Raw genomic sequence first — 19066 nt, forward strand, 5'->3', positions numbered from 1 at the left:
CATAGCAGAGGTGGACTAATTGGGGGTGAAGGGCACCCTAGGTGCAAACAATAAAGGGGAGCAGCCGTGCCTTTTTGAAAACTTTTTGCTTTTAAAATGTAAAATGCTTAAACTTAACTAGAAGTTGATCCTTTAAGAGCATTATTCTTTAAGAATACATTGTCTGTGAGTCCCTACATGCGTCAACACACACACTTGTTGCGCACGCCTTTTCAGTATTCTGCATCCCACCCTTCTGACGTTCAGCACAGAATTTAAATATGTGTGTGTGTGTGTGTGTGTGTGTGTGTGTGTGTGTGTGTGTGTGTGTGTGAGCTAATTAGTGGGTTAGTTAGAATAAATTAGAATAACTTTCAAATCTGGACAAAAACTAAAATAATCTGGGGACAAAGGCCCACAAACAGGGACAGATTTTAAATATTGATCTTTTAAACTTAGAAAGTTGCTAGAATAACAGGATTTGTGTTACAATGCATTTTCTGTCCAACATGAAGTCTGAAACTCAAATGTATATCATTATTTAGAAACTTCAATCCTCTGTGTTTTACCAGAAAACCAGAAATGTTGTGAGAAACAAGCAAAACATGTGTGGACATTTTGCAAAAATCTAGACAGTTGAGACCTATGCAGGTTAGCAAATTTCCTCAGGGTCAAACTGTGTACCTTGGTTACAGGAAACAAAAGACTGAATCCTTTACATCAACTACCAAACTAGTAACAAATGACTTTTGATGCATTTTCAAGGAATTGAGTTTCAGTGCATTTGCATGGAATTGTAAGCTTCAGTGCATTTTCAAAGAATTCTGAGCTTCAAGGGAAAAGAGGTTTACTATTGCTCATGCTATATCTGTTGTCAATGTGCATCCATTTTGTTTAGAAAATGGTCATAACATAAGAGGCAGCATACTTGCTTTTTGATGCAGTAGGCTGTGGGTTCTACTCCCACAGCATGTAGATGGATTACTGTTATTGTGCTGCACTTAAAGGGGGGGGGGGGTGTTGCAGTCCTGACTGTGTCCTCCTTTGGATGAGATGCCTAGTAACTATGAACCTGTTGTCAGTTTGCCATCCATTCCCTATTGTAATATTACCAGCTTATCATTTTTTTTTGACTCTGACATAGGCAATTTATTCTTCAAGGGCAGCAGGCACTGAATTTGTAGATGAAACTCTGAAATATAAAGTTGTTTGCTAGCAGCAACCTCTTCAATAGTTACAGATCTGTTTAATGTGGAATTATTCACGAGTTTTACTTCTACAGAGACTGTGTATATTGACTGGTATTGATGGATGTAATGACAGAAGTTTGAGTGGCCTTTTATGGTTGAAATGTTTTGAAACGGGCAGTTTTGGCATTACTGGGTCATACATTTTGTTTCATTACTTAGTGGAAAAATGTTCAAAATTACAAATTTAAAACACTCTAACAAGTGGTGCTCTATTATACAAGGAATTTAATTTAATATAATCAAGAAGGTGAATCAAAGAACACATGCTGCATGCACGGAAATGTGTGCAAGAGGCATATGGTTTGAAAACATCCCAAAGGTAAACTTTATTTCCCACTGGCCAGATGCATTTTCTTTGAATGTGGGTTTTAATGCTGTTGCAATGAATGTAAGTTTCAAAGGCAGAGATGTTTAATGTGTATGCGAAGCCTGTTTTCATTATAATACTGTATTGTTTTGTTTAGCAAATGTCTGTCAGGGTTTGTGCTATAAAATTTGAAATAAAAGTTTTAAATTAAATCCAAATATCTGTAATCATTGTAGCAGTAAAGAAGAAAATAGTATGTAGACTGACAGGTCTGAGCAGTGTTTGTGGTAAGTGGGAAGAAATAAATAAGCAACGGGACACTGGAATGGCTGCCAGGGTGTTTGTGTGTGTGTGTCCATGCATCCGTGCATGAAAATATGGTAAAGGATTGGAGGAAACTCGAAAGGAACTACAGGGAATAGAGAAGACCGGACAGAACTGCATTTTTTTTTTAAATTAACATCAGCTTTCTAGTTGTACAGTAGTACAATGCAATACAGAATTTTGCAATGGAAATTTTGTTTTGTTTTGTTTTTTTGCTTGATTGAACCCAGAGAACTGGATTAATCACAGCAAGTGAATCAGCCAGAGTATTGTGGACTACTGGACTAAAGGTAGAATTATTTTAATGTCAATATATTTTCTTTCTTATTTTTGGATAGGGGCCGTGGCTAGGCGTGCATGTGTGTGTGTGTGTGTGTGTGTGTGTGTGTGTGTGTGTGTGTGTGTGTGTGTGTGTGTGTGTGTGTGTGTATGCATGCACATTTATTTAAATATTTTGAAACTGGATATTTATGTTTTTTTTTATCCATTTTACTCTTCTGCCCTCTTTTTGTTTTAGTGGGGTGAGGGTAGCTAGGTGGGGTGTGAGTTAATGTAACTTGCCCTTTCATTTGCTCAGCTTAAATTATACCATTAAGGCTGGCAAGTGAATATCTATGTAAATAAATTGGAATAATTTTACCCTTTTGTTTTAGGAGGAGGTGCATTTGTGTGAATAAATCTGAAAATGTATGCCTTTTGGGAGGTTTGGCAGTAACGTTGTCCTTTTCATATTATTTTAAAGGCTGGTTAGTGTGTATTTTTGTGAAATATTTTTTTTTTTTTTGTGTGTGTGTGAGGGGGCTAGCTTTGCTATGAGAACTTATCTTCTTTATTTGCTCATGTTAAAGTCTGGTATTAAGGGTTCGCTAGTGCTAGTGCACATTTATGTGAAATAAATTGAAATATTTATGCTTTTTTGGGGGGGAGGTGGTGGCTAGCTATGTTATAGATGAAATGACTGGTGCTCAGTTTAAAGGCAGCCATTAATGGCTAGTGTGCATTTGTATGAAATAAATTGCAATATTGTATGAAACATATTTGAAACTGTCTCCAATTCTGCAAAATGTTCAGCTGTTCCCAGTTTTGCAGAATGTTCTATTGTTGTATTTGTTTAATATGTTTGGTCTGCCAGTTACTCTCATATTGTTTGCTTAGTTTAGTGTCTGTCTTTACATGACTAGTGTGCATTTGCATGAAGTATGCTGCAATCTTTACTCTGTCTTTGTCTCTCTCTCTCTCTCTAGATGCTGTATTTTAAAACCAAGTAGAACCTCTTCCAGATTTTGCAGAATGTTCCTAAGTTTGCTTTATCTTGATCTGTCCCTAATAGAATTTGGGGTCAACTGTCCAAATAAGTTACCAAATCCCGAAATACTGAGTCTTAGGCATGTGTTGTCAATGTCATGCTCAACTTCCCAAAGGAGACGATAATACATTTTTGACATTTAGCTTTAGACCATGATTCTGGCACTAGTTATTTGTTTGGGACAAGCCTTCCTGTAGGATGGCTGAGTCCTTTGGGGATTTGATCACTGCTCCTAGCTTGCTTCTTGCTGGCCATTATTTTATTTCATTTCATGATTGCTAAAAGCAATTGTTATTGAGGAGGTGGTGTTAGAAAAATTCTCTTTGGAGGGGTTAAAAACATTTTCTGCTCCGAGTGTCAAATATGCTAGGTATGCCACTGAAACATAATGACAGTTTTAAAACATGAGGAGAACAAATTCAAGATGACTTCTCTACTTAGTTTACTAGAAGTTTATTGGTATCAAGTGGGAATGGAAACCAAATCAGAAGTAGACAAAAGTCAGGCAGCAATTGAATGTGCCATAAAACAAAAGAAAGAATATAAAGACAATGATTAGATGAGAAGGCAAGAAATGTGGAAAAGACATAAATATAATTACAAGTTCAGAAAACCCCTGGAACAACTTCATGTTGATCAGGATCTGACACAGGAGTGATTAAGGAGAGGTGAATTTAAACCAAAAAGATAAAAGGTTAATACCAGTGATACAGGATAGTGGACTTTGGTTTATGCGGGTTCTTTAAAACAGAACTGGAAACAGTAACATATCGTGTTGCTGGGTGTGATACATTAATGGCAGAGGGCCTGTATACTGAAAGGCATAATCATGTGGCAAGTCTGTTGCACTGGGGATTGTGCAAATATTACAATATTGAAGTAACTGAGAAGCACTGGGAAACATGAACCAGAAAGCATTATAGAGAATGATGAAGTTTATATCACATGGGATCAGCCATTACCAACATTTCAAAAATAGATGTGAGAAAACCAGATATAGTAGTACATGAAAAGAAGACAAAAGTAGCAATGATCATTGAAATTGCTGCACACAGTGATTAGTGTCTTTGTACTTCCGCGGTGGTGCAGCGGTAGCGTTGTTGCCTCACAGCAAGAGGTTCTCCCGTTAGATTCTCGGCTGAAGTGTGGGGAGTGCCTTCTGTGTGGAGTCTGCATGTCCTCCCAGTGGTTGGGTGGGCGTTCGAAAGACATGCGTAAATGGGCGTGCCTTCATTGAAGGTTGGATATCGAGCTGGCACCTCGGTGTTCATGAAAATCTACTGCTAATCATTAGCGGAACGGAGTTCCGCTGTGGCGACCCCTAACCGAGAAAAGCCGAAAGACAACAACAACATGTACAGACAGACACAAAGTCACAAAATACCAGGATTTGCAAGCAGAAATGAGGGCAATGTGGAAGAAGGATACCCAGATAATTCCAATAGTAGTAGGAGCAATGGGTTACATAAAAAAAAAATTTACAGTCATTTTTAGATATGCTACCGATACATGTAACTCCATATGAATTGCAGGAATGAGTCAGTTGTGGGCACATTGTGGTTGCTGTGAAAAGCAATTTTGACTTGCATCAATGACTGAAACAATACTAATTTCATGAACTTTAATCATACTTTGACTTAGGAATAGGGTCCATTCCTGTCATGGTATTAGAAACATAAAAGACATGGAGAAATTAAACTAAGAGAAGCCAAACATTATAGCAAACCTATTGGCAGAGAAATTCAGGTCTAACTTCACCCCTCTCTTCCCCTCAACATCCCCTCAGGAATTACCATCAAATCTAACTACCCCTCCTATCACTAGACAATAGGTCCTCAATGCTCTTTCTAAGGCCAAGAACATTGCATCAGTGGGCCCAGGCCTTCTAAATGGCATGAAACATGACCTATCAGGCCCTCTGGAATCACTGTTTAACACTAGTCTCCAAACAGGCTTCCTACCTAATGAATGAAGAACAGCAACAGTCAGCACTCTGCACAAATTTAGGATATCTGCAGACCCTGTAAACTAAGGTCTATAAGTCTCACTAGTGTCATATGCAAAGACATGGAAAGAATTATCATGGAAGTGATCAATAACAACATAGGAAACATACAGAGACTGGACTCATGTCAATTTGATTTTGTCAAGGGCAGGTCATAACTACTCAATCTGGTCGACTTCTTTGAGGTCAGTAAAGCAATGGATGAAGGCAAAATGGTTCATACTGCCTACCTTGACCTGGCCAAGGCAATTGACACAATAAAAAAGTTTGTCATGGCTTTTGAAAAGTTTGTCATGGCTTCTGGAGTGGAGCGTGAAGATATTGGTACACCATTTGAGCATACTCCTGCTATTTTTAAGGAACATATGGATTTTAAACCCGCCTAATGTCTCATGTGGAGACAAAACTAACTACGAGACTGTTATTTCGCGTTTGGACGGTTTGCTTACACGCCTGGATGAACTCGAACGCCGACTTGACGCTGATAAGGTCCCACTTCCGGCTCTCTCTAGTGTAGGGAGAGGGAATGATTCGGATGCAGTTAACCAAGACGTGAGCCGTGATTCTAGTAATAACAATGACACTAATGCAAGCCTTCCTTGTGGTCAGAGAAGCTGTTCGGGGTCTAATCGTGCCATTCCATCCGTGGTTTCACCACCGGGACTATCACTTCCAGGTTTTGATAATATTAACAATTGCACCGGTAGCGTTAACAACGGAAAGCTTACTGGGCTTGGTAACCAGCACACGGGGGTCAGTTCGAATGTTAGACCCTATTATAGTGATTTTGTTCAGCAGAGCATATCACCAACAGGTAATAACTTTAATTTAAATTCATGGCTCGCTGATACTTCATTTTTTGGCGCCAATAACAATAATGCGCATATGAATGTTGGTTCCGGCACTGAAATATCCAGTATTTCATCTAATTTAAAAGAAATGGACAAACTTTTGGTTAAATTAAGGAAAACCCAACTCGAGGTCTCCTATTTTAATGAATGTTTGAAAAATAAGATTGTGCCTAAAGGGCTTAGGCGTTGGCAGTATCCAACTGGTTTGGAAGCTAATTCACAATTCCACCTAGAAATAATAGCTTTGTTTGACCGCCAAGGTCTTGAACTTATTGAACTCATGTGCAAACATTATGGTATTGCTGTGGAGGAATTGACTGAATCAGTGTGTGAACTGGATAAGAGAATTAGGTTGGACAACGAGTTTACTCGTTATAAATACGAGTACAACCGTATATTCACAAGCATTGATACGTACCTCAATAAACTTAAGATAAATAAGGTCAAGAAGTTGGATAGAGATTTAAAAGCCTATCATGAGGGTTTGGCCTATCCTAAGCCTTCTATTTCTCAGACTTGGCAAAAAGTTAATAATCCAAGTCTTCTTAGAAATGAAAATATCAATGGTTTTGTTCCAGGTATCAATCAAAGTGAAAGAGAACAGTTGCCTGTCAATGGGTCATCACAAGATGGTATAATAGAACCAAGTTACAGTAACATTGTTTCAGGTCAGCTGGGTAACCAAACTGGCCACTATAATCTAAGATCCAACAATCCTAATTTTTTAGGGACAAGGCAGAAACAACAACAACCAGTGCATGTGAATCAAAAGAGAAAACAAAAGAGCAACTGAACATTGATGCTGTTATAAAATCACCTATTTTATACAATGCTATTGATGTTTGTGATATTGTAGAACCTAGTAATGCCTCTTGTTTAAATGAATTGGATGAGTTTATTTTACCATCTGAAGACAGTATTGCGCCTATTGATTGCATTGTTAATTTTGAAGTTAACACAGTTACTATGGAGGGTGCTATGGTCCGTAAGGGTCCAGTGTTACTTGTCAATGATAGTGGTGACTTTACAGTCTATAATTTCTCCCAGGTAGATGTTCCATCTGAAGTAGTGGCTTTACTTTCCAAAGGTTACACCTACGTTCCACCCAAAACAATGGATGTAGTGAAGACTATCATTGACTTAAAATTATATACTAGGAAATTGAACTTTAGGTTGATGTTTGGTAATTCTTCCCAAAGTGAAACTAATCAGTTTAATATTCCTAGTACATTTAATCCACCGCTTAATCCTTTGATTAAGGTGTTTGAACAGTTTTGCGAACTTGATATACGGAATTTGGCGCAGTTTTCTCATTTTGATTATACTAATTTACAGAAGCATAGTGATTTACAGAAAGAAAGGGAAAGCTTGAATTTTATAAAATTGAATAATATAAGAATATGTAAACCCGACAAAGGGGGTGGGGTTGTTATTTTTGATTACCCTGACTATGTTAGCAGGATGGTGGATTTATTGAACTCCCAGTCCTATGTTGAGAGCTCCCTTTCTGAAATTAATAAAGCGTATAAATCTATTAAGAATGTGATCGAAGATTTATACATTGAGGAAAGGATTACTCGAGAAATGTATAACTATATGACTACAAGTTTTCCTAGATTTCCTTGTTTATTCGGGATCCCCAAAATACATAAAAATATAGAGAATCCACCTATGCGTCCATTGGTGGATAGTAGGGGTTCCCCTACTTATTCATGTGCAAAGGTTGTTGATTCAATTCTGCAAAAATATTTGGTTAACATAAAACAAATTTGCAAAGATTCATGGATGTTTTTAAAGAACATAAATGAACTTGAATATAAATCTTCTTACAACTTTTTGACCATCGATGTAAAAGATTTATATACATGCATTCCCCATACCATTGCGATGGAATGGGTAGGTGAAATGTTAAAACATCTAGATAGTCCCTTTGATGAAATTTCACTTGTAGGTGAATTGTTGGATTTAATTTTAAACAACAATTTTTTTGTTTTTGAAGGTGATTTTTTCCTTCAGAAAGTGGGGGTTGCCATGGGTTCACCCTGTGGCGCCAGTGTGGCCAACATGGTCATGGCCTTCTGGGAATCTATGTATGTATTAAATAATAACGTGTTCAAGGACAACATAGTATTTTATACTCGGTTCTTGGACGACATCTTTATTTTAGTTGATGGTAACATAGAATATAGTGAATTGTTGGTAAAATACTTAAATTCAACTACGTCGTTCTTAAAATTTACACATAACTTTTATGCCACCTCTATCGATTATTTGGATATCACACTTACTAAGGACACTGTTTTGGGGAGATTTGTTTCTTCAATTCATAGAAAAAAGACATATTGTAACTCAATGTTACATTATTCAAGTTGCCATCCGTACCATCAGAAACGTGCTATTATAAAAGGTCAGTTGGTTCGTGCAGCACGTATCACTACATTAGATGGTGTGTTTGATAATGAATGTGATTTTATCAAGGAAATGTTTTTACCACGTGGCTATCCATTATCTATGATTAATGATATAATTAATGAAGTTACATTTAAACGACAGACTTTTTTCTATACACCATTGTTGAATAGTATTATAAATGATTCATCTATTGTAAATGGGTCTTTCAACATGTCTCTTGATTTACCTGTTAAGCAACACCCTAGTCTTGTTAAGTTCAATATGTCTTTTATAACTACTTACAATATAAACAGCAATTCTTGTTTTAAGATTTTGAGAAAAAATTGGGACATACTAAAAGGTGACATGAATGTCTACACAAGTGTAGGTGACCGCCCGTTAGTAATTTATAAAAAAGGAAGGAATCGTAAAAATTATTGTGAGAGTATCAGAGCAAAACCTGTTAGAACTCCAGGCATGTATAAATGCCAAGCTTGTAACTATTGTGCTTACATTTTGGAATCTAACAGAGTATTTGTTAATAATTTCTCTTACAATTTGAAACTGAGAAATAATTGTAATTCTAAGATGGTGGTCTATCTTGCTATGTGTCAGTTTTGTCCAGCTTTCTATGTTGGCAAAACTGAAAGAAAGCTTCGTGAACGTGTTTACGAACACTTGTATGCAATTAGGAAACACAAGCTAGAGAATGCCTTAGCGAAACATATTGACCAATTTTCTGACCATTCTTTTAAATTTATTATTGTAGACCAGGTGAATAAAAACCCAAGAGGTGGTCCCGATGCTCTAAAATTAGATGAATTAGAACTTTCTTGGCAAATCAGGCTGAATGCATACAATCAGCCTGGTTTGAATGAGGGTTGTGTTTTAGGTAGTATTTTAAAACTTAAAAGCTTAATGCGTTAAATTTAAGTTAATAATATTTAATTATTAATACATTCTTATAATTTTTTCATGTGTAATATTATTTGTTTTAGTAAAATGTGGGGTTGCCCATTTAAATTTTAAATAGATTGTCTATACTCATGGTTAGGGGGTGGTGACTTTGTGCTTCATTAATGCATTTTCTGTGTTGATTGGTTAATTATTTGCATTTTTATGTATTTAAATGTGTTTTGAAATATTTTGTATTGTCTGATGAAGTTTGTGAATTGACATAAACGAAAAGCGCTCAACTTTATTGGTCTCATTAGTGTGCCTTCTTTCACTCTACCCAGTGTTTTGGTGTTTACAATTGACACAATACCTCACATGGGCATTGTTGACATACTCAAGAAGTTTGGGTCAAACCCTTATATCACCTAGTCGATAGAGAGCTGGCTCACAGACAGGACCCAGGAAGTTAGAATTAGGGAGTCCACCTCTATAAAGAGGCCAGTCATAAGCATGGTCTGTCAGGGATCAGTCTTGGACTGCTCCTTTTTGACATTTACTTCTCTGGAGGTCAAGACCAATGTCAAGGGGCTCTGGCTGTCCAAATTTTCAGACAATTGCTATATAGGAGCAGCTATAGAATCCTCAACGACACTAATGTTCCCCAGGAAGGGCTAAAAGAGACAAGTAACTAGATGCAAAGAAATGCATAATAATATCCTTCAGAAAGTCATCCAGTCCCGGTAACTATCATATTGACAACACATTCCTTAGGGTTGACCTGGTAGTCAGGGACTTATAAACACGCATAAAATGTAATCTAGCCTTTGGCCATCACATTTATATAGTAATAAGGAAACCATTCTATGTTGTATAACATATAAACAAAGGTATTGCATCTAAGTCCAAGTAGGTCATTGTTCCACTGTATTCAGCATTCATCAGACCTATCATTAAGTACAATGCCCCTTTGATATATATCTAACCAGGCACATCCAACAAATGGAACATCCTCAGGGGTTCCTCACTAAAAGAATGCATGGTGTAAGTAACATGTTGTATGCAGACTGTCTCAAAGCTCTAGCCATGTATTCTGTCTCCAACAAAAATATATTGAATAGAGCAGGAACCACCAGGCTGAAGTAGGTTAAAAACTTGTTTAATAAGAAATAATGAAATGCATATTATATTATCTCATAAGCGCTTTAAGGACAAGCCCTTCATCAGATGAGCACAAAAGTAAAAATCACACTGACTTTTATACAAATTAAAATCTTGAAACAACCAATCAGACATCAATAAATTACTTTGTTTTTTAAGAGCTGGCTTTAAAGGTACAACACCATTTAAGCCTGAAGGTTTGTCAGCTCCCAACTCAATAATCCATTGCATCTCATTATACTCAGTTTGACTCACTACATCACCACTTCTATTATTCTTATGAATCTTTTGCATAACCATAAAAGAAAAGCCATGTTCTTGATTATTTGCTGATACAAAGCATTATGTGTGTCTTGTGATGTTTAAGTATTCTGTCTTTCAATCTACAATTTGTCTTACCTACGTAGAAACTGAAGCAGTTTCTACATAGGGCTAAATAGACAAGATTACTAGTGAAACAATCAGCATGTAAATCAAATTCATATCTCTTCTTTGTACTGGGGTATATGAAGTAACCTAGATTATTTATCAGGGGACAGGCTTTACATCGTTTACAGGGAAAAGTACCCCTACGTACTTCATATTCTATTTTCACCCTGCCTAGATAATGTTGTTGACATAACAAGTCTTTTAAATTCTTATTCCATTTAAAAGTAAAGCTAGGTCTTTCACCTACTATATTAACCAATTTTTCATCTGAGGAAAGGATTTTCCAATTGCATTTAATTATATCATAAATGCCCCCAATATTATTGCTATACGTCAATGCTATATGTAATGAGTTATCACTATTCTCAGACCTATTTATATTTTTATTTTTAGTATTTGAATACCATGGTTTTGCATTACCTGACCTATTATATCGGATATAGGTTATCCTTTCATCTACTATGCCTCTTCTATACCCTCTTTTTAACAAATTAGTTTTCAACTTCTCAGCTATACCCCCTTTTTAACAAATTAGTTTTCAACTTCTCAGCCTCTGATTCAAAAATATCATTCTCAGTGCACAAACATGAAATCCTATATGCTTGACCTTTATATTATCAAAGGTACATCTAGGATGCATGCTATCATAAGCTAAAAGCATGTTTTTCCAACAACCTTTCCTAAAAAGGGTAGTTTGTAAATGTCCATTGTTACCCTTGATAATATGCATATCTAAGAAATCGATAGTTTCTTCTGACTAGTTGACTGTGAACCTTAAAAAGTTAGTTGCACTTTCTAGGTATACTATAAAGGCATCTAACTCCATTTTTGTGTCTTTCCACAACAAAAAAAACATCATCTACAAATCTTACATATAGTATCAACTGTGTTTTCCATGGGTGATCGCTTTTAAATATATTGGTGTCCTCCCAATAAGCTAATCCTAAGTTAGCATATGAATTTGCACAGGGTATGCCCATGGCTACACCCTGTGTCTGTCAGTAAAAAGTACCTTGATAAAGAAATATGTTGTTTTCTAATATCTTCTTCTTCTTCTTTCTGCTTTTCCCGTTTAGGGGTCGCCACAGCGAATCATCTGTCTGCTCATGATTGGCAGTGGAGTTTTTACAGTGTCAAGTTGCCAGCCCGGTGCCCAACCTTCCACAGAAGGCACACACTCACACCTAGGGCCAATTTAGAGTGTCCAATCCACCTACTGCATGTCTTTTGGGATGTGGAAGGAAACCGGAGCACCAGGAGGAAACCCATGCGACCACAGGGAGGACATGCAGACTCTGCACAAAAGGCAGCCCAGCTGAGAATTGAACCGGAGAACCTCTTGCTGTGAGGCGACAACGCTAACCGCTGCACCACCGTGGCCGCCCTAATATAATGTTAAGGAACTCATAGATTAACTGATTCATGGGATCTTGAAAGATATCATTGTCATTTAAAATGCCCATTTAAAATGACTGTGAACAGGCTGTTCATGTCCAGTGTCACTAACAGACAATCATGGCAGTCCTGACCCTCTAACAATTCATACAAATTAGATAAAAACTGTCCAGTATCTTTTAAGATTCTTGGAAACAATTTAATGACACTTTTTAATTTGGTTTCTACCCATATCAATAAATGTTCCATGAGCCATCCCCTTCCTGACACTATAGGTCTCATCGGAGGTGAGACCAAGCTCTTATGTATCTTTGGAAGAGCTTTGAACACCGGAATCATAGGGCGTTCAGTCCATACAAAATTAAATATACCAGATTCAATTACATCATATTCTTTTAAATGTAACAGTCTTTTCTTAACTCTTTCAGTCAAACTTTTAACAGAAAGTGGGGAGATAGATGTATAAGTAGATACACTCAAGTCATAGTCTGTGGTGTCCATGACTACCACAGCTCCAACTTTATCTGCTGGTGTTATGATAATATGTTCTTCATGCATCAATTCATTTAAGGCCTTGCTTTGTGTTTGTGTTAAATTAAAAAAAACATGTTATTGCCTTCACTATCAAGGTATGCCCTAATTTCTTTCTCACAGACCCTCAGAAATGTATTAATGGTTGAATACATTGATGGTACAAAAGTACTTGGTTGTGTCAGTGCCCTATCAACATTAGCATTACTATTTACAGTTGGTACATTGTTGTTAAACATTTGTTTCAGTGAAACGTTTCTACCAAAAAGCATTAAGTCCAATAAAACTTCTCTACAATTCAAACCTTTACTAGGTATATATGATAGCCCTTTATTTAGCATATGAATCTGGTAAGTAGATAGAGCAGTGCTGGATAAATTAAAAATAATACAGTCACCATTATCAGTCATGTTGATGTTCAGGGCCGTTTCACTTCCCTGATGCGTGACCGACTTCTCCTCTGTTCATTCTTCTTCCTCGCAGGCATGGGGAGTGCAGAAAAGATGAAGAAATATCCTGTGTTGCTGTATGTGGTATTTTGGGTCTAGCGCCTAGGCCTCTGATCTCCGTGGTGAAGGCGGAGCTCGTAGAGGCAACACATAACAACTCTGCTGCCATACCATTGGTCTGTCCTACGGCTCCATTAAAAAAAACTTCAGTAGTGGCCTTATTGGCATCAGCGTTTCCTCTTACTTCAAAATCATCCGTAGTTGCAATGTTGGTAGTTGACACATTCACCACACCCCTGTTTCCAATACATAATTCTTTATTAGGGTAAGATATTTCTGCCTGACTTAATTTACTGGATGTCCTTTTGTCTTGGGGCCACATAAAAATATGACCTTGTGTAAAGTCTCAATAATGTCTGACCAATTTCTTGGTCTTAACTTGTTGTAACTTAAGTTCATAGTTAGCAATTGCACAAATAACCTCATCAGTTTTACGGGTGTCAAGAAAAAAAGGCAGGTACTCAGCAATAAAACGCACAGGAATAGAATACAAATCCTTAAAAAAAAACATAAACCTGTGCAGACACACGGCAGTAAGAACACAAAGTCCAAAGTATAAAAACACGGTTTATTTTGCAAAATTGATTAATGATTTTCAATTGTGCTTGGAGTGATGATTGGTTGTATTTAATAGGTGTAATTATATATATATTTTTTGAATTTTTTAACATTGCCATTGCATGATGAAGCACTCTCGAAATGTGAAAGCGCTTACTTTTTATTAAACCATGTTTTTATAGTTTGGATTTTGTGTTCTTACTGCCGTGTGTCCGCACGTTTGTGGTTTTTTACAGTTTTACAAGTGTAATATTCATCTTCAAAATAAATTGCCAGGTTGGTTTGTAACATCTCTGTTTCCTCTCGCAACTTAATTTCATATGGAATGAAAAATTCTGTTAGTAATTTCATGTATGAGAGGCTCGTCTCAATATTGAGAAGTTGCCAATGTGCTAAAATTTCAGGAAACGCATCTCCTTGTGTTGGCATGCACAAAATCCTAAGGCCACTCGGTACAATTTTGTATTCAATGTATGCCTCAAAATGAAATCTCTGCCATTGTAGCTGTTTTAACTTGTGCAGAGATTTCTCAAAGGTTAAAAGTTGGTTTACTGTTGTGTTGGAGCAGTAACCTTAAGTGGTAGATACTGGTTTTACTTTTTTATGTATTCTCTCTCCTACATGCTGTTGAGGAGAATCTATGCATGGCATTCAAGGCATTGTCACACCACACCCTGGTGGGCCTCCAGCATATCATTGAAACAAACAGCTCCAGAATTACCTTCTTAAAGACTTAAACCTTGCCTGTGATATAAATAGAACCTACTGGAGAGACAGGAATGTATCTCAGAGACTACACCTTCTCTGGAACAGGCTCTCCATCCATGTTTAGCATAGTTTCTTCCTAACCCAATTCAAGTGTAACTTGGGCAATTATATGGGGAAGAGGAAATTCATGCCTGGTTTGGCATCTATGTTTCTAACAGTGTCTCTAATGGATGGAGATAGCTGGTAAATGTTTCATCTCCCACACCCCTGCTTACATTTATCGAGTGTACCAGAACTTGTCAGACATTTGGGATGCATGACCTGGCTTAAAAAGGGCCTAGTGGTTATTAGCCTTGTACATGCCTATGAAGCTATGTATTGTGTTTTATACTGTCTGAAGACTGTTTTTCTGTATATTATGTATTGCATTGTATTTATGATGTTATAACAAGGTGGTAGCAGATAAACTGCCTCTGTGTTCAATTTACGTATCTGTAATAAGAAGAAGATGAAGAAGAAGAATAAAAAGAATTAAAAGATAAAAATCTACTGTTTTTTTTTTCCTGTAGATGTCTGCCTGCTTGAAAGCTATTGATATACAAACATTGTAATCCTTTATTTTTTTCTGTTGTTACTTTAAGTTTTTTTTTTTAAGTTTTAAAACATCTCAAAGACATCAGTGGCTAAAGTTAACCTTTTATTTTGGTATCTCTTATTATTGTTAAGGAAATGTGAACTTACCTGGCCTGCTACAGTTAATTATCTATAAATCTGAAGTGGAACTGAGAAATCCTGCACAGAGGCACAGCAGGGTGCCAGAGTTCATACAGGACTGCATGAAGAATGTTGTTGCTTCAGAAAAATAACATTTCCTTTTTTGCTAGAATTTTGCTACAGTTTTGAGTTCTTTCAGAAATTAACAAAAGCCAGTATATGGGCTAGGTGTTAGATTTAGAAAAGGCTATTCTTAACTATAAGGCATAGTCTTAGATTAATGTATTGACTGATAACCTTCAGTTTGTACATGAAAAATATCATATCAGCTATTGTAGCTGTCTTGAACATCTTCAAGGAATAACATGGAGTCTCATGTTTTTCTCATTGTTTGAACTGGGATAGCTTTGTGGATAGCTTGGAGTGCTACCCCATACTGAATTCTAGCTGTGCCCTGATAACATGGGTAGCATGCCCCTAACACTCCTGTATGCTACATCAGCACCATAACTGTGAAGGATATCCACTATGCCAGGACCAGGTAAGGAGATTCAGAAATATTTATATATGTGAATCTCATTACTTATTCCGGACACAGAGTAAGCTCCAATAAGCTCACCTTACAACACCTGTATGTGAAAACTGACACTGCAGGCATTTCACCTACCAGCAGTGCCAGTTCTGACATATAGGTGGCGTAGTCAACCTTTAACACTGGTCAGCTCCACAACGGCATCATCTTTATGTTCGATGTGAGAATGCATGCATGGCGAGTCTGGCTATAAATTGCTTCTCTTCCACAATATGATTCTATCTTTGTTCTGGCCAACCCATCCAAGCACTAAGATTTTCAGCTAGGTAATGAATAACTGTCCCTTGCCATTTGGGGACTAAGTAGCATTGATAGCACCTTGCTATTTTAATCAGCTGGAGATAGATTCTGTATGCTTACACAACTCCAAATAATCTAAATCATCTAGCAGTTCTTCTTTTAATATTAGAGTTTAGACCTCTTAATAGCCAGTATTTTCATGTAAATAGCAGTATTAAGTGAGTATCATCAGCAAATCTCATTACAAAAGCTATAGGTAGTAAGATGAGATTCAGCTGTGTTACATAAACCAAAGCAGGTGAGATGCCATGTTGAGTGTAAAGTCCAGCTGGCTCTACAGACAATGGAAAACATCTGTGGTTAATGATATGTCACTCATAACCATGATATTCTGCCAAGGAAGAGTGGTTACCATAGATCATCAGGGTGGTTGCTTTGTTCTTACAATAGGCTTGTCCTAGGTTTCTTCAACATTCCAGTGGTCACTTGGGGGGGGGGGGGGCAGAAAGGCATATCCTTGACTTGGCTGATTAAAGGCACCGCCGCCTGATGTCATATCAGCTTGAAGTTTGCAGACTTCTGTCTTTTCTTCCAATAATGTAAAACTATCTTTTTGGCACTAGAAATAGAATGAATGTGACTTGTTTGTACTTTTGTTTGGTAGGACCCAACTCAGGGAGCACACTGTCTGCTCCAGTAGGATTTGCTTATGAGTTATCAGCAACTATCCATGGCACTACATTCATTTTCTTAGCACCTGTCATTACTCATGCTCTGTCAGGTAGCAGATGAGTGAACCTAAATCTTTTTTTCCTTCTTTGCTGCGTTGCTGTAGAATTAGAGATCTCCAGGTGCATAATATAGAATTGTATGAACTGTAAAGCTATATCTGTAATTTCAGGGTTGCACTGACTGTTATTTAATTTGACGGCAAATATGTCAAGGTGTCTAAAGAAAGAATGAGTCTTTAAATAGATTCTAAGAAGTCCTCTGCACCTGCTTTCACAGCATTGGCTTAGTACATTTAATTATTTCACGTTTGGCTGGCTGTGTATAACTAAACAGTGCAACTGATTTGTTTGAAATTTAATGTATTCAGCTGTAATCTTGCCCATATGTAAATAGCATTATCTGTTTTCCATTTTATATTTTGCATGTAGTGTGTTCTTAAATTTCTCTGCAATACTAGTTTGTGCTTTTGCTGTTTTTTGCTCAGCTTAATCTACCTTGTATTCAGTGTTTATGTTTTTCTCTCTGAGTCTGGGTCTTGGCTGAAATGGGTCAACAGACAAACCCACTTACCAGTAACAGATTTATAGATAAATAAATAAATGTTCCACATTTTCATAACACTTGGAGTTGAGAAGTATTTTGTTTTTAATTAGTTAGAAATGGGAACTGTTACCACAAATGGACTTAACAGCCACTATTTCGAAAAGCAGCTATCTGCCCATATAAATTTGGATTTTAAAAGTGATAGCTTGAGAAGATCTGTATTTACTGGATGGTGGTCACAATGTCCTTTTTAATTGACATTGGATTGGATGAATGAAGAACTTTGGGTAAATGGATGACAGACAAAGGGCTGTGATGTCACCTTCCAGTCCCCCATTTAGGTCAACCAGTGTGAGACTGATCCATTATATGCAGTTTTTCATATCTTTCAGCTTATTTTGAACTGGCGATACAGCTGTCTTGTATTCTAAAAACACTGCCTGAGTCTCTCTTAGTTGCAATGTTTGTACGATGTCCGTAGACTCCATAAAAGGAGTTTTAGTTACACAAGTGTCCACTTGTATCTTGGAAGTGATATTCAAAGATCTGAGCTCTGCAAATATCTTGTACCACATCTGAAATCAAGAGCAATTTGTTATTCATCTTGTAACTGGGGCACTGATGAATGATGATAGAGCCATTTTGCAAGGCAACACATGAAAATAAAGACTGTGTCACAGACGAACTTTACCAGGGGTGGCTCATGGTACTGACTGCTGGGCTGCAGGCCCGCCACCCACCCCCAGCTAAAAAGAGAAAAAAAAAAAATGAAATGTGATAACTTAGAAAATCAACTATTATTATCTTTAAAACAAAAAAATATTATTACAATTACCAGGCTGTTTTGAAAACAGTCCGGAATTAGGCTTCCCGACCACCAATTGCTTTTGATTGGTAGCATTCTGCAGTGTCACCCAATGAGCAACTCACTGGACTGCTGCATAATGCAGGGAAGAGCCCTTCCTATTGGATCAGGCTTCCTCAGGTGACTGAGTCAGCCTAAGTGAAAAAGAAGAAAGTAGTTAACGTGGAAGAGAAGCACAAGCATATGAAAAGCTTTTCTTTTCTTTATTTTGAAGTATTTTTCAGGAACTATGTATGCTACTGCCAGGATTTGGGAAGAAAGTACATGCTTAAAGTGTATGTGTGTGTGTGTGTGTGTGTGTGTGTGTGTGTGTGTGTGTGTGTGTGTGTGTGTGTGTGTGTGTGTGTGTGTGTTTGTGTGAGAGACTAAATGCAGATGTGGCCAAACTACTGACAGGATCGTTGGGAGAAATATTTCATTTTGATGTCAGTGAAGTGCTTCTGCATACATTGAAAAACTTTCTGAAGGAGTCGTTGGGGGAAATAATTCATTTTTGTGTCAGTAAAGTTATTGTGCAGACACAAACAAACTGCTGAAGGGATTGTTGGGGGAAATAATTAATTTTGGTGTCAGTGAAGTTCTTGTGCAGACATTGGCAAACTGCTGAAAGAGTCTGTGTTGGAAATGTCATTTTGATGTCAGTGAAGTGGTTGCATGTACATGGACAAACTGCTGAAGGGGTCATGGTGGGAAATTTTTCATCTTAATGACAGTGATGAGCTTGTCCAGATAGGAACAGACTGCTGAAGGGATTGCTGGGGGAAATGCTTCATTTTGGTGTT

This window comes from Protopterus annectens, chromosome 1.part1 (assembly GCF_019279795.1).
Source record: "Protopterus annectens isolate FY-2018-M chromosome 1.part1, PAN1.0, whole genome shotgun sequence".
NCBI classification, from domain to species: domain Eukaryota; kingdom Metazoa; phylum Chordata; order Ceratodontiformes; family Protopteridae; genus Protopterus; species Protopterus annectens.